Source organism: Tamandua tetradactyla, chromosome 25, assembly GCF_023851605.1.
Source record: "Tamandua tetradactyla isolate mTamTet1 chromosome 25, mTamTet1.pri, whole genome shotgun sequence".
Classification (NCBI taxonomy): domain Eukaryota; kingdom Metazoa; phylum Chordata; class Mammalia; order Pilosa; family Myrmecophagidae; genus Tamandua; species Tamandua tetradactyla.
The window spans coordinates 32,282,569-32,309,119 of NC_135351.1; the positions used below are offsets into that span (position 1 = coordinate 32,282,569).

Genomic DNA, 26,551 nt, shown 5'->3' on the forward strand with positions numbered 1-26,551 from the left:
TCACATATTGGTAATGCCCACCCTTATTCCATTTGAACACACCTTAACTAATAACATCTTCAAAGATTCTGCTTAAATGGGTTCACAGCCACAAGGTTAGTGGTTGGGACCTGTGATGGTTAGGTTCTGGTAACTTGACCAGGTGATGGTGCCCAGTTGTCTGGTCAGGTAAACATTAACTTAACTGTTACTGCAAAGTTATTTCATGGCTGGTTGATAAACCAGCAGGCTAGTTTATAAATCATTAGTCAGTTGATTGCAGCTGTGGCTGAATACATCTACAATCAACTAAGGGTATGCCTCCCACAAACAAAATAATCCAATCAGCTGGATCTGATCCAATAAGTTGAGGACCTTTAAGGGAGAAGAGAGAATTTTCACTGCTTCTTCAGCCAGTGAGCCTCTCTTGCGGGGTTCATGGGGACCTTTCATCAGAGTTGCCAGCCTCACAGCCTGCCCTACAGATTTAGGACTCTTGCATTTCCACGGTTGCATGAGACACCTGTATAAATCTTATATTTCTGTTTCTCTAGAGAATCCTGACTAATATATGACCTGAACACACCTTTCATCAAGTGGCATGATTCAATTTCCAACAGTTCCTCAGAACTACAGCACAAGGAAAGCTATAGATGAATGAAAATCTTTATTCCTAGATAATACTGTCTTGAATTGCTCCCATCTTCCTTATCTTAGTGAACTTGCAGGATAACCTGGAAGAAATGGAAAAGACAACAAACCACAATTAGTCCTCTCTCCCCTCCCCCCAAGAAAACCAGCTTGCAGTCAATTTCTACTTTTCCCATTTCTGGGTCTCATCTCTGGGCTCTTCAGAACCAAAGTGTCCTGCTTGAACAATCCTCTCACTCCCCCAACATCCTGATCCAGTCCCAGTGAGAGCAAGTCCCTCTCAAAGGCCCAGAAACTCAATGAGCTAGTGGTCTAGTAGTTAGGAACACAGGACTCTGCTCGCAAGAGACAACTCAGTATTCCAGCTGAGAAACTGGGTGTCTTTGTGCAATATGTTTCTCCAATTTTGGCTTCCTCATCTATAAAATGGAAATAGCTTCTATTTCAGAAGAATGTCATGAATATTAAATATAAAGCTGGAAGCTGCAATTCAACTGCTTGGGAAATGCTTATCATACGTGGTCTCTCCTTTTTTTTCCACTCTCACTCCTGGTTCCTTTTTCCTCTTCGCTTTCCTCTCTTTAAATATATTTCTCCTTCTTGCCCTCTCACCTCTCTCCTTTCCCTCTTCCTCCCACCTTCACCATTCTTGATACTCAATCCAAAAATGCCCACAAGCAAAATATCACAAACCAAAAATTTGTTTAGTCCGGAATAATTTCAGGAGCCCCCAAACTCATACATCCACAGAGACCTTCAAGAGTTCTCTACCTTCCTGATTGATAAGTCACTTATTTTAGTAACCAATGGTTCCTCTCAACTTCCCTCCAGCATTTGTGATGCCAAGGCTTAAAAGGAATTGGCTAAGAAATCATGTGTGGTACTTTCTATCTCAAGCTGAATTACTATTCCAATTTCCCTAAATCTTAGCTGTTTCTGACATCCTTGCAACTATTTCATTCCCTTGTTAGACCTCTGCACATGTCCATTATATTACCTAGATTTTCTGATTCCTCCTTTGACATCCCACGCAATCCTACAAAGACTAAGTTTAAGTTCAGCAGTGAGACCAACACTTTCATAATAGTGCTTGAAAGTCTTAGCAATCAAAATTCCATCTGCAAATTACACACTGCCGTCTCTAAGGATGCCACTTGCTATCAGAGAACAGATAGGTATCTTGCTTCAGAGCAGCAGTTTTCTGTGTCTAGTCCTTGTGATGGGTTGTTTGGAATAATTACCAAAAATGTTCAACTCCAGTAAGATTTGATATTCTAATATGAAATAAAATATTACATCTGTGAGTGAATTCATTTTTACAGTATAAATTAGGATGTCTTAAGGTTTATTCTTATGATAATTTCTCTCTCACTGGCTTACACTCTGATAGGCTGATCAGGAATTGGACATCACCAGCAGCCTCTGACTCAGCTGAGATTCCTCTGATGGACCATTAACAGCTGAAATTTGGAATCATTAATGCACTTGCAAAAGAGATGTGGTGGGTGATATGAAAATCAGGGTTCTAGTTTCCTAGCTGCCAGAATGCAATATACCAGAAGCTGAATGGCTTTTAAAAAGGAGAATTTAATAAATTGCTAGTTTACAATTCTAAGGATGAGAAAATGTCCCAACTAGAGCAAGTCTATAGAAATGTCCAATCAAAGGCATCCAGGAAAAGATAACTTGGTTCAAGAAGGCCAATGAAATTCAGGGTCTCTCTCTCTCAAGTGAGAAGGCACATGGTGAACACAGTCAGAGTTTCTCTCTCATCTGGAAAGGCACATGGCGAACATGGCGTCATCTGTTAGCTTCTTCTCCTGGCTTCCTCTTTCATGAACCTTCTCAGGAGGCATTTTCCTTCTTCACGTCCAAAGGTCGTTGGCTGGTGGACTCTGTTTCTTGTGGCTATGTCGCTCTGCTCTGTTCTCTCTGACTTGCTCTCTGAATCTCCAAAATGTTTCGTCTTTTATAGGACTTCAGAAATTAATCAAGACCCACCCAGATGGATGGAAACACATCTCCAGCTAATCCAGCTTAACAACCACTCTTGATTAAATCTCATCTCCAGGGACGTGATCTAATCACAGTTTTAGAAAAACAGTGCAGAATAGGGATTAGAAGAAGTGGCTGCCTTTACAAAATGGGATTAGGATTAAAACATGGCTTTTCTAGGGTACATACATCCTTTCAAACCAGCACAATTGGCGTTTTCCCAGGAGAGCACACTGAGCACATAATGTTGTTGCTCAGGGTGTCCCAGCAAATAGAAGCTTGCAAGAACTCTTTTGGAGTAAGAAACAGCACAGACACAATGGCAAATCATACCCACCATCTGATAATGCAGAAAACTTCATGTTTCCCATTGACCTTGATTTGTAATGACAGAGGGCAAAAATTCCTTCACTGAAGTGAAATTTTAATGAAACCTTAGGTGAAACTCTAAAGTGTCAAAGCGTATTTTACTGTAGTATTAATATAAATTTCTTGACATGGAGAAAGAAGTATTTTCCTTGATTCACTATGACTGCTGAGGAGGAAGCCTCTGTTTCTTATACCCTCTGTTTCTTATACCCTCTTGCCATTTGATTGTTGAATAAGGGGCAGTGGAGATCAGATGGGCAGGAAGTCTTTGGAGGTGAGTGCCATGTGCTTATTGTTCCTTGGAGCCGACACTTTCTGGCCTACCACGTATATGCTAAAGAAAGTAGGATATGGTTAGTCTTGTGGTTTTCAGCTAAATTAGATTGAGCATGGGAATTAGCTTCTTTGATCTATATCTGAGAGCCAGTTTATAAACACTGAAAAAAGAGCCATCGTTTTAGGTGAATGTTAGCTAGTAAAACAAGATTTTCTTGGATGCTAATAGATACCTAAAATCAAACATAAAGCAGCCAGTATGGGCAAACAAAAGAAAGACTCACATACAAGTATAGGGTTCCTACAGCAAGAAATAATTATGGTCAACAATGTGGAAGGAGAGTCACCCCAAAATAGCTGACTACAGTGGATTAAGTTTACATCTGGCTACTAGTGACTCTCCAAAAATGATTCTGGGAGGGCAAGGAAGCATTTGACAGGGCTGTAATTTTTTTCTCTGTTTTTTGTGAGCCTCTGCTGGCAGTGCTTCATTAGTGCATCCATTATGACATCATTTCATTGGCAAACTCTTTGTGGACCAAGAAGATCTGAGAATCCCTGGAGTGAAAGGAAATGCCACAGACATCCATGGGCTTGGATGCTCAGTGAGTAAACTGTGGTTTTCAAGCAATTTTTAGGGCCTGAGGAATAGTTGGTCATGACCCAAGTCTACGCCCTTCAGCTTAAGCTCCCTCAGAGAACAGTTGGATACATCTGCAAACCCCATGGTCCAGCATGTCCTGACTACATTAGAACAAATAAGATTAATATGGAGGAAGATGCTATTGAACTCACTTCTTTTATGGAGCATGCTGGTGTCAGGAGCCTGAGGGCTAAGACGCTGATGCCCACTGTCAGTGTTGACAATTAACACTCGTTATAGTGTTGGCATGCATGATGTCTGAGCTCAACCTTGCTCTGGATAAAAGAAATAAATTCAGATAATTCTAATGCCTACATGCATAATCCTGCATAATTATAATATTCTAAGCTTAATATGGAAATATATGCTTTCAGCTCAGTGTATGTACATACATCTATATTATAGATGAAAGGGAGGTTGAGTGTCCATGATGGGTGATGATAGATATAGAGATACATATGTATATATACCTATATATCTATATCTCTATATGTGTATCTGTACCCTATCTATATTTACATCTATATTAATATAACTATATATACATATGTATGTATCTATCTATCTATATATATATTTATATATAATCACTCATCATGGACACTCAACCTTTCATGTGTTAACTTTCATAAATCTCTCATAACTCTTGTTACCCAAACAAGGCTCATTTCATTCCATCATACCTTTATTATGAATTTCCCCTACTTCCCCTGCCCAGAACCACTACCTTCAATTATACTTCTCTTTCAAGACACCTGAAAAGATGTGACTGATTTTGTCTGAAATCTCCAACTACACAGTGGCTCCTCTAGCTTAAGAAATATGCTTCTACCTCTCTCACATTACGTTTCATTCCACTTTATGTCTTCAAAGGTATGAGGTATGCATTTAAATGCATACTGAATTTTTTGAAAGACAAAGCTGACCTATAGCTGTTATTTAGTTAACTCAGTCTCTCTTTTTGCGATGTAACATCACTAAGCAAAATATCATATGTGTGTAACCTAACAGAGTTACGTTATATAAGGGCCATATACAGAAACTTCTATTTGCAAGTTGATACCCAGTGCCATAATCCCTCCCTTTGATATGTACATGGATCTCAGTGTCAGAAAGACTATTTACTAGAGGGCGCATGAAGATTATTTTTGACTTATTGATGTTATTCCGATTAAATTCTTTTTTTTTTTTGGTCTATATCATGTCAAATGAAGTATTTGCTGAACATAAAGAAATGGGTGGTGACTTTCTTAACGTATAGACACATTTTCATTCTAAGCGGATCATTTAAACATCAAACATAAGCTTAACATGGGATTGTTTTGACAGTTACCAATTTGTGTGATTGCCCATTCACAGATATGTATTGCTCCCTTCTCTCCCTGTCCAGTGTGAATAAATGTGAAATCACAAACACCTCATAAAAAGCCCTGAAATACTACCACACTCTTTCAAGTATCACCTCACTCTATGTATGTTTGTAAATGTATGAATAGACCTATAGTAATGTTATGGCAAAAAGATGCCTATTTAAAGAAGAGAACTAAGAATCGTAAGTTTTAGCAAGGCATTCATTCTCATAGCAAACCTGAAGTATCCATGATAAATTACAGACTTATTTAATGTCTGATTTAGTGAAAACATTGCACCAAGTTAAGTTTTGTGGTGGTTTGAAACTGTATATACCCCAGAAAATCATGTTCTTAAAGCTGATCCGTTTCTGTGGGTGTGAACGCATTATAAGTAGGACCCTTGGATGAGGCCACTTAAGTTAAGATGTGACCCACCTCATTCAGGGTGGATTTTAATCCTCTTTACAGGAGTTCTTTCTAAGAGAATAAAATTTAGAGTTAGAGAGAGAAACCTGGAAGAGAAGGAAGGGAGAGGCCAGGAGGTGCTACCATTTGACTTGCTGTTTGGCAAAGAAGCCAAGGATCATAGGCAGCCAGTCTTTGGGAAAAAAGCATTGCCTTGATGGTACGTTGATTTGGACCTTTTTCTCAGTCTGAAAACTGTAAGCTTATAAGCTAATAAATTCCCATTATTAAAAGCCAACCCATTTTATGGTATCTGCTGGTGTAGCCTAACAAACTAAATAGGTTGCTTTAAGAAATGGATATAGAGGGCTTAGTATTTCATATAACATAATTTTGGTGCAATATTAAGCTTTAAATGCCAGTGAAAATAAGAAAATATATATATTCCCAGTCAAAGCCATTCTCTGTTATTTAAAACACCAGCATCCCAAAAGAATATACATTTTTAGATGCAGGCAATGCAGCAACTTAAAAAAAACATGGACTTTGGCATCAGGCAGTCCCAGATTCAAATTATGACTTTGCCACTTAATATCTGTGTGCTGTTGGGTCACAAACTTAAACCAAGTCTCAGATTCCTCCTCTTTTAAAAGGGAATAATGATAATGTTTTTAAAAAGCTGTAGTGATATGTTCAATGAAGCACTATTCTTAGTAGTAAAACTAGAAATAATGTCTAATTACAATTGTATTAACCAGCTTTTGTCACAATAATGCATGTAAAAGCCATTTCCAAACTCAGTGGTTTGTAACATGAAGCATCTATTCTCCTCATGCTCATGAGCCTTCAGGTCAGCTGAGATTGGCTGAGCGAGGCTAGGCCTGACTGGGTAGCCCTGCCTTGGCTAGGCTTTGCTCCAAGACCCAGGTCGGGTTCAGGCTCGTTTCGCATTTGTATATTTGGGGGCCTAAGCTGAAAGAACATCAGCTACCTATTGTTAAGCAAAATAAAAAGGCTTCCTGCACTGGATGTTGTCAGAAGCGACCCCTTTTCCCAGAAAGGACTTTCCAGAAGGCAAAAGCAATTGACTTGTGAGGGTTTTCAGAGAAAATGAAACAATGGAATGCACCTCACAGAATTGCAGATAAGCAACACCTAGTGATAAACTAGTTTTGGTCCAGAAGGTTACACCTTATCATAAGGGCCAAGCATATTATATCTGTTTCCAACTCTGTAAGACCCCTCTGTGTAAAATGGAAACCTAACAACAGCCAAGCTAACCATGTCCTCTCTTGCTCCCACCTTTACCCTACTCAAACGTCCTCTTTGTGTGCTCTTGGTAACACCTCTTTTGGTGCCCTTTCCACTTTTGGTTTGGTGCTGCCCAATTCATGAATTGTTTGTTGCCCAAATAAAGTAAAACAAAATTTAAAAATCTGGTGTCAGAAGTGGGAACCAAAGGAGACCTTCCTACCCCCAGCCTCAACTCCCTGGCAGCTCCCAAGAGCAATTAGTAACCAGACAAATATACCCACAGAACCACGCTGTGCTCACTGCTTTCATTGTCATGGAGGCCATGGGTAAGCCCCTCTTGGACCAAGCAGCACAGCCTTGTGTTGAACTTTCTGAGTTTATTTTCAGGTAAGACACCCACCCTTTGGAAGGGGCCTTTTGGAAGGGAAAGAAAGTGATCACTGGATGCATGAAAATGTGTTCTGTACTAAGGATAGCTCAGAGCTATAGTGGGCATGATGGGGAAGTTTTAGTTTAGACAAGGTTATTCATGAAGAGGCACCCTAGAAAAAAAGAGGATCCTGAATACCCCAAAAGAATGAAACACTTTTTTTTTTAATTGGTATGTCGAGACACTGAAAAGAATTAGTGATACCATAATAGTTCATTAAAAAGTTCTTAACAAAAGCCAATAAAAAATATAAGAATCAAGAAGCTGAGACCACTGACAAGGAATGTAAACAAATTGACTTCATTCATATTATGCCTTCAGCCCTTTCTTCTGATCCTCCTTTGCCTAATTATTTTGAATCTGCTAACCCTCTTTCTCATTTTCCCTTTTACTTGGAAGATGATAAAGGTAAGGAAGCTGGACAGATGCCCTTTAAGTTTAGGCCCTTCACAGACCCTGGCATTCTGATCACTACAAGTTTTAATCCATAGTCAAAGAAAGAACTCACAAATAAATTAGAATTCTTTTGGGTGCATATGAGCCAGGGGTACTTGATGCTTGAAGGCAAAAGCTGAAGGAACTGACCCAGAAAGGAACCTGTAGGATCCCTCACTCCACAATAAATCTGAGGGCCAAATAGGTCCACGAAATAAGGCAAAGCTTCTATAAGTTTTACATATCAGAAAATCTTAAAAGTTTCCTCCACGAATGTCACTGGGATAACTTTAGCTCTCATATTAAGTAATGAACCTCAACTTGTCCCATCTGCCAAGAACAAATTCTGATAAAAATGTGAGAATAGGGAAAGAATAAGAAAGCCAGCTGTTTTTTATGAGCTAGTGAGTTTTGAATTTCAATGTTTTCTGTACTTCTGTGTTCTTATGTCTGACTCATGGCTGAAAATTTTTATATTGAAGCCGTAAAGTCCCTATTTGTGTCTGTCTGTATGTTTGATGTATGATCTTTCTCTTTATCCAGGTGGTATTACTAAATTAATTTATAAAATTTCTCAAAAGAGCTCTAGTCAAATTGACTTAAAGATAAATAAAAGCTTATATATATGTATATATTAAATACTCCTAAAATCCCAGGAATTTAAAGAAGCTAAACTTCTAACACTGCCAATGTAAAAAAAAATTTCAAGAGAAGTATTCTCATAAAAACTAACCCAATTGCTTTGAAAACTCAGGTTCACATAATTTAGGTAAACTTTTGTCAGATGGAACTAGTTTAATGGTGTTCATTAAATCAAAACACCTAGTCTTCTGAGTTATCAATGTTAAGTACAATGCATTTTTATCATACTTGGGTACCTTCCTCCTAAATTTATATGGAATTAATGAGCAAATAAGCTAGTATTGTATCTACTAGATGTTTAAGGTGATGGAAAAAGTCAATTTTGCTGGACAAAATTGAGTTATTATTTTGAGAAACTTTATTTCAAGAGTAGTTGTGTTTTGTAGAACGTTTGCTTAAAGACATTTTCCAAGATCGTTTTGGTAAGTTAAATATGTAAGCTTTGCAGGTTGTGTTTTTAGTAGGGAAAAAAAGAGAGCAGTTTTGCCCTGAAGTAAAATGGCTGGTTGTTGCAGAATGAAATAGGAACGTATAGGACAAAACCTGAATGGATCCAGAAGTTATAGAAGATCTGTGGAAAACGGGTTTTATTTTTTGTAGTCAAGTTTGGCTAAGATTTGATAGGTGTATAAGATTTCAAGAGTTTTCTTATTAGATAGTATCTACACAAAATTAGAATTTGGTTTTCTCTCTGTCAAAATAATATTTTATTGAACTATTAGTCTGCTTTTAGTAAGAGGTTGGAAAAGATTTTTCTTAACCATCTGAGTGATATGACCAGGAGGCAAAGTTTCTGTATCTTATCACAATAATCACCTGTGCTTTATATTGAGCTTATCCTTCATTGTTTTAGGGAACAAGTCTTTCCAAAAGTTCCTTATGAGAACTTCCAGCAAAGCAAGCATAAAAAAGCCTATATGGTAAGCTATGTATGTAAATAATCAAGCCATATCTAATGAAACCAGCTTTATTTTACAGTTAAGAATAACCATTTTTTGGAGTTATCTTTGATCAAGAGGGGGATGACTATAAAGATAAATTTTGTATTTTAATAGAAAACTAGAACATACCCCTGTGGGTTATCAGATGCTGCTCTCTTTCATTATCTGAGCTATTTTGCATTCCCTTTGTAAACTGCAGATAACTGCATGGTTCGGTTTTACTTTAAAATTAATAAATCTGGTATAAGGAGTATTTTAAAGGTTTGCATTGAGCTGTTTCATGATATTAGTTGAGCTCAAACATTTCGATGGACAGACCTGTTTCCTGACCTTGGTCTTGGTTTAATGGAATATGGGGACAACTAGCACGCTTTGGATTTTTGCTTTTCACTGTGATAATCAATTAGTATGTTTTCATTTCTTGTCGTACAAGCTGTTTTTCAAGATTCCGTTCAAATTCTTGTCATCTCAAGATAAATTGTTGCTCTTAAAATACTAATCAAACAGAAATTGAGATAGAGATGAGACAGTTTCTAGCAGACTGTGAATAAAAATAAAAATAAAAGACACCTTGACTCTGAGAGAGGACCATACTGTGATCCACTCAACGGAGTAAGTAATCCCACTCCAAGGTCTTAAATAAAATTGAGCAGTCACTCAGCGAACCTCAACGTGATCAAGAAGGGAAAAAAGGGGACAGAAAAACTGACCTTAACCTACTTGACTCCCCAACACAAAAAGAGACCTATGGTGGTGGCTAGTGGCAATGAGATCACTGGAAAAATGACCAGAAGGGGAGACTGTTAAGTAAAATAAGATGGTTGACTGCATTGGGCATTGCTGGGAGGGACTCCTTTGACAGAAAGAATTTCCCAGAAGACAAAAACAATTGACCTACCAGGGTTTTTGGAGAAAATGGAGCAATGGAACACTACAGGATCACAGATAAGTAACACCTGGTTTCTGCCTAGTAGAGATAGCGTATCAGAATGGATGTGTACCATATTAATCAATATTTATTTGCTCACCTCTCTGTAAGACCTCCCTATGCAAACCGGAAATGGAACATCAGCCAATTGGAACATTCCTTCACTTGCTATCGTCTTTGCTGTATATAAGCTTTCCCTTTCCACTCCCTCAGCAGAGCTCGTTACTACTTTTGGTTGGGTGTTGCCTTATTTGTGAATTGTTTGTTGGTTAAATAAACATGAACAAATTTTTTAAATGCCTCAGTTTATCTATGACACTATGGTGACTCATCAAAGCACTAGAGTCAGGATAATCTGGGCAAACAGATGCAAGAACTCTACTTGAATAAAATCCATTGACTTCCATTAGTCAAAGTAAGTTCCATAGCCAAGGTCACCCTCAACAAAGATAGAAATCCATCTACAATAGGACAGAAAAGAAGTAAATATTTGCTGTATGAGAATTCAAATTATCAGAGAAGCTAATTGTGAATGCAACATTCATATGATGAAAGGCTATTTATCCATTTAAAATTTGTATAGCAAAGATGATTGATATAGTAATATTGTTTATGATATCTTTTAAAAAGAAAGGTAAGCCATTAGAAGACACACACGTGGGAAAATATAGGAAGATTTTGAACCAAAATATTAACAGTGATCATCTTTGAGAAAAGGGATATGGTGTTATGTTGGGCTATTTCCCAACACTTTACATGCTTTTCAGTGTTTTCCAAGTCATCTGGACTGATTATATATTATTTTTGCATTTAAAAAGTTCTTCAAAAAAAACCTTTTTCTTAATTTGGGAAATCATAAACTCTTATCTGAGGCAGCAATATCACTACAAAAACATGGCTCAGATCATACAACAAATACGAAATTATGGTATAAAGTTTCCAAAGCAGAAAACAAATTAAGAGACTTTTTGTAATTTGGACTATGTCTCAAATTCCAAAAGCCTATGCTTTAAGTGTCTTTCCTGGGTACATGAATTATGTCTTTATCTTATCCTCATACTCAAAATATAGTTTTACTGAGTATAAAATTATAGCCTGATACTAATTTTTTCCCAGAACTTTTAATATGTTCTTTTGGCTTCCACTGATGTTTTTAAGAAGACTACCAGCTTAATTCTTATTTGTTTGAAGTTATTTATCTTGTCCCTCTTGAGATTTTCTCTTTGTCTGCTATCTCATTGCAAAGTGTCTTTTTTTTTTACCCTTCTTTTTATCTGTTGGATTTCCTAAGCCATTAACTTTGAATACTTCCTTATTCCAAGTCTTTCTTTTATGCTTCTGAAACCTCAGATATCTTCTCTATCATTTGTTTTCCTACCCATATTTCACATTTTCAGTCTTTTTGTCTGTGTACTCTCTTTTGGTTAATGCCTTTATTTCCACATTCATCACTTGGTTCTTTTTTTTTCCAAGTCTGCCTAGTGATTTTTGAAAATCTCTTGTTTTTCATAAGTTTGATATTATTTTATATTTTTTTAAGAAAGAAATATATATGTTTAACATATGATTGCAATTTATTTCATAGTCCATACGTGTCTTTCCAAAATCTGTAGTATTTTGACTTGGAACCTCCACTGTAATTTTTCTGGTGACTTTCTTTCATGATTGTTTACATGGCCCCAATCTCCTGAAAATGTCTTTTTCCAAGTTCACCTACCAAGAGTGTCGCCTTTTAGTGGCATTGGGTTTGGGATTATTTCTTTGCTCTTACATCTCCTCTTACACAGACTCCACACTCTGTCTCTGCTTTCCCATACAGCCCTGACCACCAGGTTTGGCAGATATCTTCAGGGAAACACTGACTCAAAATTGTCTGCTTCTGTGAAGTCATGTCTTGTCATTCATAGCCATCAAGATTTCCTTTAATTTCTCATCAGCTCAGATAACACAAAAATGTACTATTTTAAAAAATATGTTCAGTATTTTTAGGTATCATTTTCTGGAAGGGTTTTTCTGAATAACTATCCTAGTTTCAGAAATAAAATTGCCCAATCACATGCTTACCTCCAAATAATTATCTTTTACCTCCAGAGAAGCAAAAATTTCTTGTGGATATGTGTTGTGTTATACATGTAGGAGTTTCAGATACTTAACCCAGTGCCTGTCACAAATGAGGCAATGATGAAATAAAGAAGAATGAATGGAACAAATTATTTAATCTTATAGTATATGGTTGTTGAAAGCTATAAATCACCCAAGGAATATGGAGATTTTACTCCAGGAATGTTACTCCAAGGGATTTGAAAGTCATATGAAGTTTTCATTTTATTCTAAAAGTTCCTAAGAAGGATTGCATAGCTTAATAAAAATGATTTTTATGTGATAAAATTAAAAAGTCAAAATATTGCTAAAAATCTATATCTCATTCACATCAAGATTTTAAAAATTTGTGTCAAATGGTAGAAAGGCTACAATTTTGTATTGTTCACTATGCTTTAAAGTTGCCCTGCTTTTGACTTGAGTTCATTCCTGCACCTAAGAAAAAGATAATATAATTATCTTTATTACTGACTTTGATTTATTTTGTAGAATTTTTCTTCACCCTGTGCAAATGAGCCTATATGATAAAAGGGGAAAACAGAGAGAGAATGCATGCTAGAAACTCCTATATCATGGGGAAATATTTTGAGGCCGGGCCCTAGAGAAAAATTTCAAGGCGTGGTAATTTATTTTCAACTCTAATCTGTTATGTATGCCCTAACCATGAAAAACTTACCTCCATGGGTTTTATTTTTTGTGTTTTAGTTTGGTGTATTTTGTTGTTTTTATTCAAGAGCATGCACAATACTTTTAAAGCCTAATAGTTAAACGTGGAGAAAACAAAGCAAAGAAGTGTCCATGTACTTTTACTAGTTACGCACAATTTTTTTTCTTCAATTGCATTGACTAAAATTCCTGGGAAAGGGGCAGATGTGTGGAGGGGAAGGGTAGGGTTGGAATGAAGTGTCTACCTGTGTTTACACTTTGTTTGTGGCTCACATATTTTGTGGTTGAATTATCCAAGTTCCCTCTCTTCTGACGAAGACTTGCATTCCAACTTTATTGCAGTGTGCAGTTCTTATGTGTGGCTTGCCTTGCATCTGAAAATAATTTGGGAGAAACAGAAACATAAAATTTGATTTGGTCTGAAAAATAATTTCTATTGAAAATGTGACAGTCCAGCCATTTCTATATAAGGAAAAAGAGTCAAAGACAAGCTAATCCAGGAAAAATGTGAATGTGAAAACTTCCTCAAATTCAATATTTGGACAAAATATTCAAGGTTTATTCCTTGGCTCTAAGAATTGCAGCATCACAGGAATAGCCTTTTCCCATCACTGGCAGTTCTTTTGCTTGTTCACACTTTGCTATTGTAATTTTCTTCTCATGATTCTTCTTGAGAAGGATTGAGTCTAACAGGAATGAATACTGCACCCCTGAAGTCACTAGAGGTGCAAGTCAAAATGATTTTATTTTCAGGCATCAGTGTAAATTCTTTAAGCTCTGGGGGACTCCGCTTGAAAATTAAAGCGAAATGGAAGCCATTTTATAAATTATGGAATAACTGATTCAATGAAACACTACCCAAGCTTATTTACAAAAGTTTGGAAACTATGGTAAGTTGTTATTCTAAAGTTAAATGGAAAAGTAAGATCTAAAATTATATGATGCTACACTAGTATGATATTTTAAAACTAGAATAGACAAAAAGGTGGAAAAACACCATCAAATTGCTAATAGTCATCTTTTTATTAGGAGAATATGGAGTTTTTAAATAATCTTCATCAATTTTTTAAACTTAATGAAAATGGATATGTTTATGATTTTATGTATGTCTGTAATGATTTATATGTTTAGTTGGAAGAGACAGTGTGGTAGGGCACGATGGGTTTCCAGAGACAGTTCTAAATCTTCTCTTTACCATCTAATAATGAGGGCTTCCTAATAAAATCTTTTATGGTCTATAAAATGCTATTATCCTGAAATCATATCCATTTCATCCTATACTCTAGGACATCACAGAAAATGTATTTTTCTATTCTCTTTATAGTATATAAGACAGGTGTTTATGAAGCTGTTTGGATTGGTAGATACCATAAATCACAAATTTCACTTGGAAATGACAATTTAGATAGAAAAGATGGCTTTGTGACCCATAACATCTGGATTTGTCATGAGAGAAGGTGGTTGCTCTGCTTGACATGGAGAATACCGGCCAATATGTAGTGCTATCAAAGTGATGAAAGCAAAGGTGGATTAGCAATCTCCTTTTTATGGGCTTCTATATGTTAGGTCTTTCCACACAAAGGCACATTTCTCTAACTCATAGCAATAATATTTTGGATATTACTTTAAATCTTCAGACTGCAGTGGGATGTTAATTCACCACAACAAATATCTCATGTGAAACTACTTGCTAAATAATTGAGCATATTTTCTCCCCACTGCACTTTTTACATCACCACCAGTCAAATTAGTTCTAAATAGAAAAACATGAAAATGTCCAGAGTTTCCCACTAATGTACATGCTGGTTCTGATTTTTCAACTGTCATAATCCAGTTTTCAACATGAACTGTAGAAATCATCTTTAATCCATTTGAGGTTGCATTTTTCTCCTAGTGCATTCCTTAGTCCCTTCAACAGAAATATTTTCCCTCTAATGAATGGCTGATGCCTTCTGGAACCTTCAAGCAATACCTTCTGTGGATATGATTTCTTAGAAGTTTTTTGAAATATTTTATAAAGTAGTCTACGGAAGACCACAAATATTCCCCTCTAACATAGTGTAGATTATCCTCAAGTCTCTTGAACAGCCTACCTATTTAAATTACCCAGTGGAGGGTTCTGACAGTGGTTTGTCTGAGGAATTCTAGGTTGTGCCATTTAAGGCAGACCCACTGCTTTAACTGTTTTAGGAGACATTTTTCTTGACATCTCTGGTTGAAATTTTTTCAAAGAGAGAGTCATTTTTCAAGCAGTCACCGTCAGTTTGGACATTGGAATCCATGTGGGATTGTAATCAGAACCAACGAATAGAACATGGACATCTCCAAGTAGAGGCTGGTTTCTGAAAAGTCTATGAAAAAGCCTCACTCAATCTGGAGGTTCAGATGGACTATTAAAGAAAATGATAATGGACTTTAATTTTCACTTGAATGTGCTTAACAAACAAAATTTTAGGTGGTAACAAATATTGTTGCCTTATTATATTTTATGAAGGTTCTTAACATTTCGTACTGTAACAGTCTGATCCAGATTAGGCAATGGGCCCACCCACTGCTTTCATTTGGAAGCAAAGATCTCCAAAAGGAAACAGGGAAATTGTTAGCAGATGAAAGGGAACGGGGGGCTGGGTGGGCAAAAGCTAAATTGTTCAGACTTTTCTTCTTTATTGTGCTTGTTTCTTGAGTCAGAGCCAACAAAGTGAGACAGCCTAGTGAAACAGAAAATATTTAGACAATAATCTCTCTAATTTAGTTAAGTATCACAGAAAAAAATTTGCTTCCACTCCCGCCTATACCAGCAAAGGCTGAGAGGGGAGCCTAGATTTCCAAATGCAACAATTGAAAGGCGAGTCCCAAACTCACTCTCCTCAGTAGGGTAGTATCAGAAGAGGCCCTTGGGAGGATCAGGACTTCCACCCGAGCCCATAGGCAGTGAGGCCACCCCCACCCCATGGTGTTGGTGGAGGTCACCTGGAGAAAAATAGGGTGCACTTCTACCACTGTCAGCTAGGGCAGCATCAGGGGAGGCATGGTGAGGAGCCTGAATTCTCATTCACACCTGGTAGCAATGAAGAGTCCCTCCTCCTCTTGGGACTCAACAGAGGCTGAGCACAGAACATAGACTTATACCCACAGTTGGCGTTAATGAGGTGACAACCCCATTTTCCCTGATAAGATAGTGTCAGAGGAAGCTAAAACTGAAGGTTTGAATAAGATCCAGTGTCAAAACATAATCCACCAAATGTCCAGGTTTCAACTGAAAATCATTCTTCATACTGAAAACAAGAAGAACCTCAACTTGAATGATAAGAAAGACAACCAACAGATGCTCACTCCAAGAGGAAAGACTAAATAAACATCTATATGATGGAATACCACTGAGCAATAAAAAAGAGTGAACTATTGATGCATGCAACAACTTGAATGATTTTCCAGGGGTTGTGCTGAGTAAAAATAAAACAAAACAAAAACAAAAAACAGAGACAATCCCAAAAGAATACTTACTACATGGTTCCATTTATAGAACATTCTTGAAATGTTAAAATTACAGAAATGAGGACAGATCAGTGGTTGCCAGGGGTTGAGAGGAGAGAGATGTGAGAGAGAAGAAAAATGGCTATGAAAGAACAACATGAAGAATCATTGTGACTATGGAAACTGCTGAATCTTTAATGTCAGCATCCTAGTTGTGATCTTGTACTATAATTTCACAAGATGTTACCAGTAGGAAAAACTGGGTAAAGGGTACCTGGGATCTGTCTGTATTATCCCTAACAATTGCATGTGAATCTACTATTTCAAAAGAAAAAAGTTTAAAAAAAAGCAAAAGTCAAAAAATTCTGAACTTACAAAATCAAATTAGTATTAAAAGTTACTTGTTTTCAAATTTTTGAATGAAAATCATCTTATCTGGAAGTATTTAGGGTTACAATTATTTCCATCTAAGATCATGTGATTTCTTGCTGGCAGTTACTTCTCTCATCTTGTGTTAGAAAAGTCCTTTCAGGGGCATTTTAAAAAGCCATTATCAGCCTGAGATGATGCAGGATTGATTCTGGATTTGTATTCAATTACGATATATATTATGATTACATAAATGAATATGTATACTTTTTGGATGAAGATTAAGTTTCTTGATAAATATTTTTGTTCAGATTTGAAAAATTATAATGTTGCTATATACTTGTAAAACGAGGCTCTACTTAAAGTAATGAAACTTGAGTAATTTCTACTAGCTTCTTGCAAAAGCCACTTGCAATGTGGCGAGATTTTTGTAATGAAAAAGAAATCTACTGCACTCTGAGAATTACCTGTGTTAAGCCTACTATTATCACGGCAATGGGATATTTGATTCACTAGTTGATTAAATTATGGAATCGGTGATTAAATCTCATACTGGTTCCAAATTATAGAAAAACAATAGAAGGATTGGAAATAAAGATATTGATTACTGAGAAGTATAGGGTAAGCAGGCATTGACTGGTAAAATGGAATGAATATGTATTGCTCCTTTAAAGAAATAAAATAACATAGATAATAAAAGAGCAGAAAAGAATAATGACAGTTAATTCTGAAATTTGGGCTTTAAAAAATAATTGTTGCATTGTGGAGTCATACAGCAGTAAAAGAGTTTTAAATTGGGAACACACTTTTATATATTCTAAATATATGAAAAGATAGATAATTTCCAAGATTGGAAGGAAAAGGATCACTCTCATACACAGCTGTCAGTAGTATTAATTACAACAGATTATTTGGAGGGAAATTGGTAACAAATTTCAAAATGTAAAATTTTCATACTCTTTGATTCAGTTGTCCCTCTTGTAGAAATCCAATCTAAAGAAACAATCATATAAATGCACACAGATAAACATACATGTTCATTGTGACCTCATTTGTGATAATGAATACCTGGAAATAATCAATAGTGAAATGACTGGACAAATTATGACATATTCACAATTTGGCATATTCTGAGTCATTACAAAGAATCAGTGTTGTGTGAATGTATGGACATGGTTCAATATTCATGGTCTTTTGTTGAATAAGAAAAACAGGTTGCACAGTAGTATTTATAATGTGCTGGGTTGAAACTGCTATGTACCCCAGAAAAGCCATATTCTTTTAATCCATTCCTGTGGGTGCAGACCTACTGTGAGTGGGACCTTTTGATTAAGTTGTTTCCATGGTGATGTGACCCACCCAATTTAAGGATGGTCTTAATTCTCTTAACTGGAGTCCTTTGTGAGAGTGTAAAAGGATAAAAAGACAGTGAGGAATTCTCACTTGCTATGCAGGAGACTCTCCTGGTCCATGCACTTCCCAAACAAACAAACAAATAAATTCAACAAATTGTGTTGCAATAACAGGATACTCACATGGAAAAAGAATGAAATGTGACCCTGCCATACAGCATGAAAAAAAAAGAAAGGAATAAAAAAGGACAGTAAAGGCCGAGAGAGTTCAGAGACATTTAGAGAAAGAAAAAAAAGCACTCAAAGACATTTTGGAGAGTGTGGATACAGAGCCCAGGGAAACAGAGAAATGCCCTGAGATGCTCAGAGTGGACCCGCAGGACACAGAGAATTCAGAGAGTTGTTCCTGGAGGAACAAGCAAGGACCCATAGAAGCTCAGAGAGAAAGAGCCTGGAATAAGAAACTGAAAGCCGCACGACCCAGGAGTGAAGGACCAGCAGATGCCAACCACCTTCCTTCTCATAAGACAGAGGGCCCCAGATGTTATCGGCCTTTTTTCAGAGTCAAGGTACCTTTCTATGGATGCCTTAATTGGGACATTTTCATGACCTTAGATCCATAAGTTTGTAATCTAATAAGTCCCCTTTGTAAAAGCCAATCCATTTCTTTTGCAAACCAAAACATATGTGTATGGTCCTAGTGCTGTATCAGAAAATAACATACAGTAGTTACAAGTCTTGCAGAGCATAAAAGTGTGAAAGAGGCAGGTCAGTAGGTTCCTGATTTTAGAGGGGAGGGCAGCTGCTTTCCCTTGTTGCTTCACATGCTCCTTTATTAGTTCAATAGTTTCAACAAACATATAACTACTTCTATAATCTTCCAAATGGAAACAAAAGGGCAGGTTCAGAAGGGAAATGAAGTATACTGAAATAGCACTAGCGCTGTGAAAATTGTAGAAGTTTATTGAACACTTTTGTGGGAAATAAGCTTGCTAAAACCATTTTAACAGTAATTTTCCTATTAGTAGCACAATTATGAGAACATTGACGTGTGGACTCAACTTAGATAACTCTCAGTCTATATTTTCAAAACTTTTAAGTAGATGTAAGAGTATTTATCTCTTGTCACTTGTACTTTTAAAGTTAATTGTAATTAATTGTAATTAATTTTTAATTAATCAGATATCAAAGACAGTAAAACAAAGCCTCAATATTGACCATTTCCTAAACATCTGTTACCAAAAAAGGTGAACACAGCAACACATGTTTATGTTATGTAATGTCTACTGGACATAAAACAATTTCCACATATATTGCACATGTTAAATTAGCAACAGTATTAAAATTTCCCACTACATTTAGATTAAATAAATGAATTAAAAGAGGGAAATATAATTCATTTTTACCTTGTTTTTTGGCAAAAAAAATAGATATCACAAAGATTAAATTAAAATCTCTACAAATACTAAAGATTTCTCAGGACCTTTTTTTACACATTAACAATAAAGAAGAGGGGGGTGTTCAAAATCAGTGGCGAGCAAGCTTGATTACACAAGGTCAAATAAAAAATATAGCTCTATTCATAGGCCATATTTTTAGCAAACAATTATATCTTTTAAAGTCAGGAAATTCATTAACTATTGCTGTACTCAAGCAGTAGTTAATTTGCTACCACTTGAGCATTTCCACATACTGACCAACCTTGCAGAGAGTACATACATGATACACACTGTAGCAACCAATTATAATGTTGCAGCTTGAACAGATTTGCTTTTGAATGCAATTTTGAAGCTTATTTATTCTATAATCTGCTTAATGGGAATATTGTTTTTTTCTCATAGTGCATTTATTTCATTGACTTAAGGATAGTAGCTTTTCCATTGCAAATAAATTAAACAGCAATCCTCACATGTCCCAGGCCCATACCACAAATCATCCCTGACTTAGGCAATTGGCTCCCACTCCTTGCTTAGGCCATCCATTTGTGAGTCTTCCTCGTTCTTGAAGAACTGACCAAAGCACTCAAGACCATAGAAGTTTTAAGTGGGCCAAGATGCCCAAGTTTACCTCTGTAGGGTAAGGCTAAATGAGATCTGCAGGTAATTCATTTTAAGCTTTCTCCAATGGAAGTCCCCTCCTTTTGATAATTCTAAATGTCACATTTAGTTACAAATTAGGTGTAGAGATTATTGAGCATGTTGGTACAAGAAACTGAAAGTTGAGCACTTGAAACAATGTTGCAGTGGTGGGTTCAGGAGATTTTAATCCACATGGAAAACATTGCTTTCTCCGAGTAATAATTCAGTTGATTAGAATGGTGATAAAAGCAAGCATTTGAGGGGTTTGGGGATAAGATTATGTAATGGACTCTTGGTCATAAAGCAAGGATACAATGCTGCCAACTTCCATCATCATTCAAAACGCAAAATTAGGCTTCCCCTCTTAAAATTCCAGAATTGGAAGAGATGTTACAGCTTATTTAATTTAACCACTCATTTTAGAGATGAGTAAATGAGAACACAAAGAGGTGAAATTATACAGTGTGTCAGGCCCACCAAGTCTTAAAGTGGATGAGATGCCTCCAGGAGAGCCCAAGTAAGCCGCTCAAACTGGAGGCCCACATTTCCATATCACCCATCACCACGGTACCAAGACCTCTTTCGTCGACTGTTACCCATGGCTGCATCAGGGGTCCTGCTTGACGACTGACAGCGAAGGGAAAGAGCAAAGCTTGGTTCATAAACTGTCTGCTCAGTATGTGTGTGCAAGCCAAAAATGGACTGAGGCTTCACTACAGCCCCTTTCAGTGGTGGTCTTGAGGGGAATTTCCTCCTAACAGGCAGACCTTTAGGTGTCGTGACCAATTATCCTCTTTTTGAGAAAAGAAAAGGACCCAAGATGAGAATATCTACAAATGTATTGCCAAAACAAAAGCTCAGAGGAGAAAGATGGGAAGATAAGGGGCAAACAGGCCAGGGTAGTGGCATGTGGACAGTCGCTAAGAGTGGGCTCAAAGTGGGGAGATCTTCATATTACGTGCTAACATCCAGCAGAGAACATCGACCCCAGATCAGCATTAAACAATCAGGTAGTCAGAGTAGATGAAGTGTCAGCTGGTCCATTCAACCATCCACTGTCATTGGAGACCCCAGTGTTTGAATATTGAGCACATGAACAGAGTAAGCACAGTGCCAGAGATGGAGGCTGTGCATGGCCCAGTGCTTGAGCTCCCAGCTACCAAGGCTGATGCAACTTCTGCTGTTGCTGCATATCCAACAGCCAGCATCAGAGACCAGTGCTAAGAACCAAGTACAACACAAGCCCTTCAGGAGACTGACTACCTGGTGCCAAGTTGAATACATTGGACCTTGTCCATTCTGGAAGGGGCAACAATTCATTTTGAATTAACACTTTTTGAATCAACTTTATGTTCCAGGTAAGATTTTTACTTTCCTACCTAAAGTATCTCAGACAGCACCATATATGCATGAAATTACAGAGCGTTTACTCTACCAACATGAGATCCCACATTGCATCAAACCCTTAACCTGGGCCGATAACCCCCCAGGCGCTATTTGACACTGTTTGGAGACCCTGTTGTTTTTCACAATTGGGAGGTGCTACTGACATCTAGTGGCTAGAAGCCAGGGCTGCTGCCAAACATTTACAATGCACAGGCTGGCTGCACCCCCACCCCCCACCCCCCGGCCGGGCTGCCACCGTAGCAAAGAATTATTTGATCGAAGATGTCAATTGTGCCACTGTAGAGAAACCCTGGATGAAGAGACCCACTTCAGAGCAAAGGAGATGCAGCACTGTGCACACGAGCATGGGATCCATTGGTTCCCTCATATACCACACCATCCTAAAGCACCTGGCCTGACAGACGGATGGAAAATAAGCTTATACAAGGCACAGTTGTGGCAAAAACAGGGAGCCACCTTGCAGGACAGGGTATGTACTCAGATCAACAAGCATCATGTGGTTCTGTTCCCTCATTAGGTAAAATACATGGCATCAGGAACCAAGGGAAGCAATGACCTCTAAGGAGTTTCTGCTTCCTTTTTCCAAAATTCTGTGTTTAGTGATCCCGGTTCCTGAAGTTGGAATACATCCACCAGGGAAATATAAACTATAGCTTCTTTCTGACTTCTTATGCCAAGGGACCTATGGTCAAAAGTGGAGCACCATAATGAGAGGAATAATTGATCTGATCATCAGAAGGGAGGCTGACATAACATGGTAGCGACAAGGAAGAATATATTGGCATCCAGGTAATCCAGTTGGTTATCTGTTGGTACTTCCTGGCCCAATTAGATGATAAATGAACAAATACAGCAGCCACAACCTGAGAAGGCCTGGATGATCAGGGTTTCAGATTTTCAGGGATAGAGATTTGGGTCACCTCACAGGTACAACACTGAGACCAGCAGCCATGGGAGAAGGGAACCCAGAAGGAAAACACAGGTTTAGCATCAAGGTCAACTGCATCAATGAAGTCTATGGTTTTTCCCACTAACTTTCTTCAATAACTTTATCTCAGAAAGGAGACCAGCGTCCTGGAAGCATGGCTTTTAGAACATAGATAAAGTAAGAGGATCCCGCTCGCACAAGAGTGGACCACGTTGGATGCTGTGCTACACTGTCAAATTCCCGACTCCAGGGAGGAAGGACAGATTCCCTCAAATGTTGAGAGGGTTGCTGACTGATAGCTCTTAGCTGTCAGTATTCTCTTGGAGTTGTCCTCCTTTCCCCTGAAGTTGCCCTTAGGCAAGCTGCATCCAAAGTCTATATAGTGTCTTTGTATGCCTGGTCCCTTACCCCAACTTGGGATATAATTAAACGGCAATCCCAGCCTCAAGGGTCCCTTTGGAGTCATCCTAACACTTGGGACAGCACTGCAACCCAATTTCTCCCACAACTAATTCAGCTTTCTTCCCTTCCCCTGCAGATGTTGATCCTGAGGGTACTCACCATCCAACTCCCATTTTCTTCCTACTGAGCTCCATCTCAGAGTGAGTTTTCCAGGGAAACTGACCTGCAACATTAACACACACACACTATAGCCCTTGCACATAAAGATTAAGAGGAAGTATGCTGTTTCCTTCTTCACTGAAGGTTCGCCTTTCAGATGTCTGTTCATAGATACACACCATTAATATTCTTACCCACTCTTGCTTTTTTCTTTCATATTTGGAAAAGTTTTCTGTTAGAAGCCAGGCTGCCTTTTTCACCTTTTTGTTTTGTTTTATCTGCAACCAGTACTATCAATATTGATAGGAATCACAATTACTTTTAGTCCATCAAATATTTGACCTGAAGTCTTTGTTTATGAAATGCAAAATTCACCTTGACCTAGGTTCAAATTTATCAGTGTTTTTCCTCCTTCTCCTTTCAAACACCCTGACTTTATTTGTATTGGTGCTGATATTTAATTCACCATTGGGATGACATTAACTTTGATTTGTTTGTTCAACAGTGGTGCCAAGTCTCTATGTTTTTCATTTCTCCTCTTGTACTTCAGTATATACCAGGACAGAAACTGGCTGAAGTTAAGGGAAAACATTAAGTACTAATCAAATGACAAAAAACATAACTTCAACCATATTATACTCAATTGAAATCACTAGTCAAATTCTTTTCTTTATCGGCCTGAAATCTAAATAGTTCCAGGAAATCAACAAATCAGAAAAGAGTAGGTATGATTGCTTTAATTTCTTCCTGAAATGCTTGATTTAATTCAACAGTGAAGCCATTTGGGCCAAGTGTTTTCCTTAAGGGAAGGTCTTAAATTATAAATTGTATTTATTTAATGGAACTACTCAATTACTTCTTTTATTTTGGCAGCTTGTTTTGTTGTGTTTCTCAAAAATGCTCCTCTATTTCATCTAATTTGTTCAATTTATTTACAATTTATTAAGGTTGATCATGGTGTTTCATCTCCTTTTCTTTTATAACCAAATTTCCATGTGGTATCATTTATTTTTAGCATTTCTCATAATGCATATCTGTAGTGCATATCAGCTAACTAATATGTTTCTATATTAAAAGGTTTTATTTTCTTTCATTAATTTACATGTTTTTCTACTGTCTTCTGATTTTCATTGGTTCTGATGAGAAAGTAGCCTTATTTCTTATTTTCAATTCTCTGCATTTAATGTATATATCTTTTTTTCTTCTCACTTTTTAAATAGTCTGCTTTATTATGAAACTATCAGAACTACTGGAGTTCAGGGAGACAGATTTTGGGCCAATGGGCCATCTCATCTCCTGCTACATGCCTGGTAATAAACTTTTTCTCTCTTTGAAACTCCATTGTCTCAGAAATCTGGCAAAAGAGTCCAGCAGTAGAAGTATGAATTTGATCCTATAGGTTTCAAATATTTTTTAAAAGGGGAAACTTTTATTGTTGTTTCGGGAAGATGATTAATATTGCTATAATGTTTAGGATGAATTGCAAGAGGTGGATAGAAGACAAGAGGTCATGAGAAGTTTGTGAGGGTTGAGGACTTTTAGCTGTGGAGGTGAGACGATGAGAGCCTGGCAGTGGGGATGGAAGAGAAGGAAGTGCTTTGAGTTTTGTTGAGCTGCATAGTTTATGGATGTATTTTCCTATGCTTCCTCCTTGAAAACCTAAAAGTCTTTGTATTTGTATATTGCAAGCCTTATAAATAGAGTCCATAACTAGAGATACCTCAGTGGATGACATTAGCACCCAAAATATATTATTTTATGCTATTGAACACTGACTCCAAAGACTAATAATACTCAACGCTTAAACTAAAGGGAAAACACAGATGCCTAAGAAAAGAAAAGTTGGCAGCACAAACTTCTGGGAATTGGGCAGGTTTCTTTTGGCTTCTTGCTGCACAATAGGCAATTGTGGTTCAGGTGTATTTGTTTATTCTGGTAGAATAAAATCCTCCCACGGAAACAAAAGTGCCATTATAGAGTGCTAGACATACCCAACAACACCCTACTTTGTTATGTCTTTCATGGCTGTAAGAGGGTCACACTCAGAAATGGTTGATCAGACTTCCTTTGTCTCCTCCTTCCACAAAAGCATTTTGCAAATTGTAATACTTCTCCATGTTCTGAAGCATCATTTGTCCAGGAGAAAATAATTGGCCCTCAAGCATAGAGAGGTCTAGAGGTTTCTGAAATGGTTCCTTTGGGAGTCCTTTTCTAATATGTTTGTCGGCATGTCTTTCTTCAATTTCTGGTTTTGTTACCTTCACTCTGTTTTTGATGTAAGCAGCAATACAAAGGGAGCGAGCTTCCTGTTGCTCAAAATAACTACTTATTTGAGTAAAATTTACAATGTCAGAGTCTACTTTTAGCCAGGAAATACAAACAAAGCTTGGAGACTGCTTGTTCCCTGACCCCAAATTCATTCCATGTTGCTATAGCATCACCCTGAGAAAATGGACCTGCCTGTTTTCCTCCCCACGAATGCACTCAATGGGCTTTTGTCAGCTCTTGAATTATAGCATTAAAATTTAAAGACTAAGGATTTAATGCAGGATTATTATGACACTCCAGTGCATTCCTGATGCTGCCATTAGCAACAACCCCAAGGATGCAGTAAAACAATTCTTTTAAGAGGTGTTGTCTTCCTCAAAGATGAAGAATTGATCTTTTTCTTGGCATTTTACAAACTGATTTGTGTCGGTCACTATTAGTATGAGAAGAGTATATAATAATATGTGTGTGTATATATATATATATATAATGCCAGTCCAATGATTTAAGATTTTTTTTTCCTTTTAGTTCAACTGACCTATGAAGGCAAAAGATATTTTCACAGGCCCTCAAAAGATGAACTTCTTTTGCTGCTCCCAAATGCATTCACTTTTGTCTGGAAGACGTGCAAAGCAATGACACTGCATTCTCCACCTCAAATTCTTCAATGCAGTGGGAATAAAAGAGTCCCAGCAAAAGCTGAGGGAGATGTCTGTCTGTATGGTATGGTAATGACTGAAGCTGTTCCAGGTCAGATTCTGGGACACACCCAGCCATTGAAACGTAATGAATGGAACTAAGAATTTCTTGCTATGATTCTGTTTCTTTGATTGGTCATATCCTTGTGTCTAAGAAGACATCAAAATGTACAAGTAAAGCAAGATATTGTTGGATAGGTCTTTGAATTTTTGTTTAACCAAAATTGCTTTTGATCTGAAAAATTTTCTTATATATGATTTTGCATCTGAATTTGTATTTTCTGCCAGGCCTTTAGCTTTCTAGTCATGTGCCATTTTAACTACTTTCCTATTCAAATCTCAACATCAAG

At 37.3% G+C, this 26,551-nt stretch overlaps 1 long non-coding RNA gene across 3 annotated transcripts; it reads left to right on the forward strand.

Annotated features, from left to right (window-relative positions):
- Positions 1 to 3,800: 3,800 nt before the first annotated feature.
- Positions 3,801 to 26,551, forward strand: LOC143669032 (uncharacterized). 3 transcript variants are annotated; one of them, XR_013168655.1, is made up of 5 exons: positions 3,801 to 3,875; positions 9,285 to 9,351; positions 23,213 to 23,276; positions 24,456 to 24,545; positions 26,032 to 26,551. It is a non-coding gene; the product is annotated as an uncharacterized LOC143669032 (long non-coding RNA). The 3 variants fall into 3 exon arrangements; XR_013168657.1 differs by lacking the exon at positions 24,456 to 24,545; XR_013168656.1 differs by lacking the exons at positions 23,213 to 23,276; positions 24,456 to 24,545.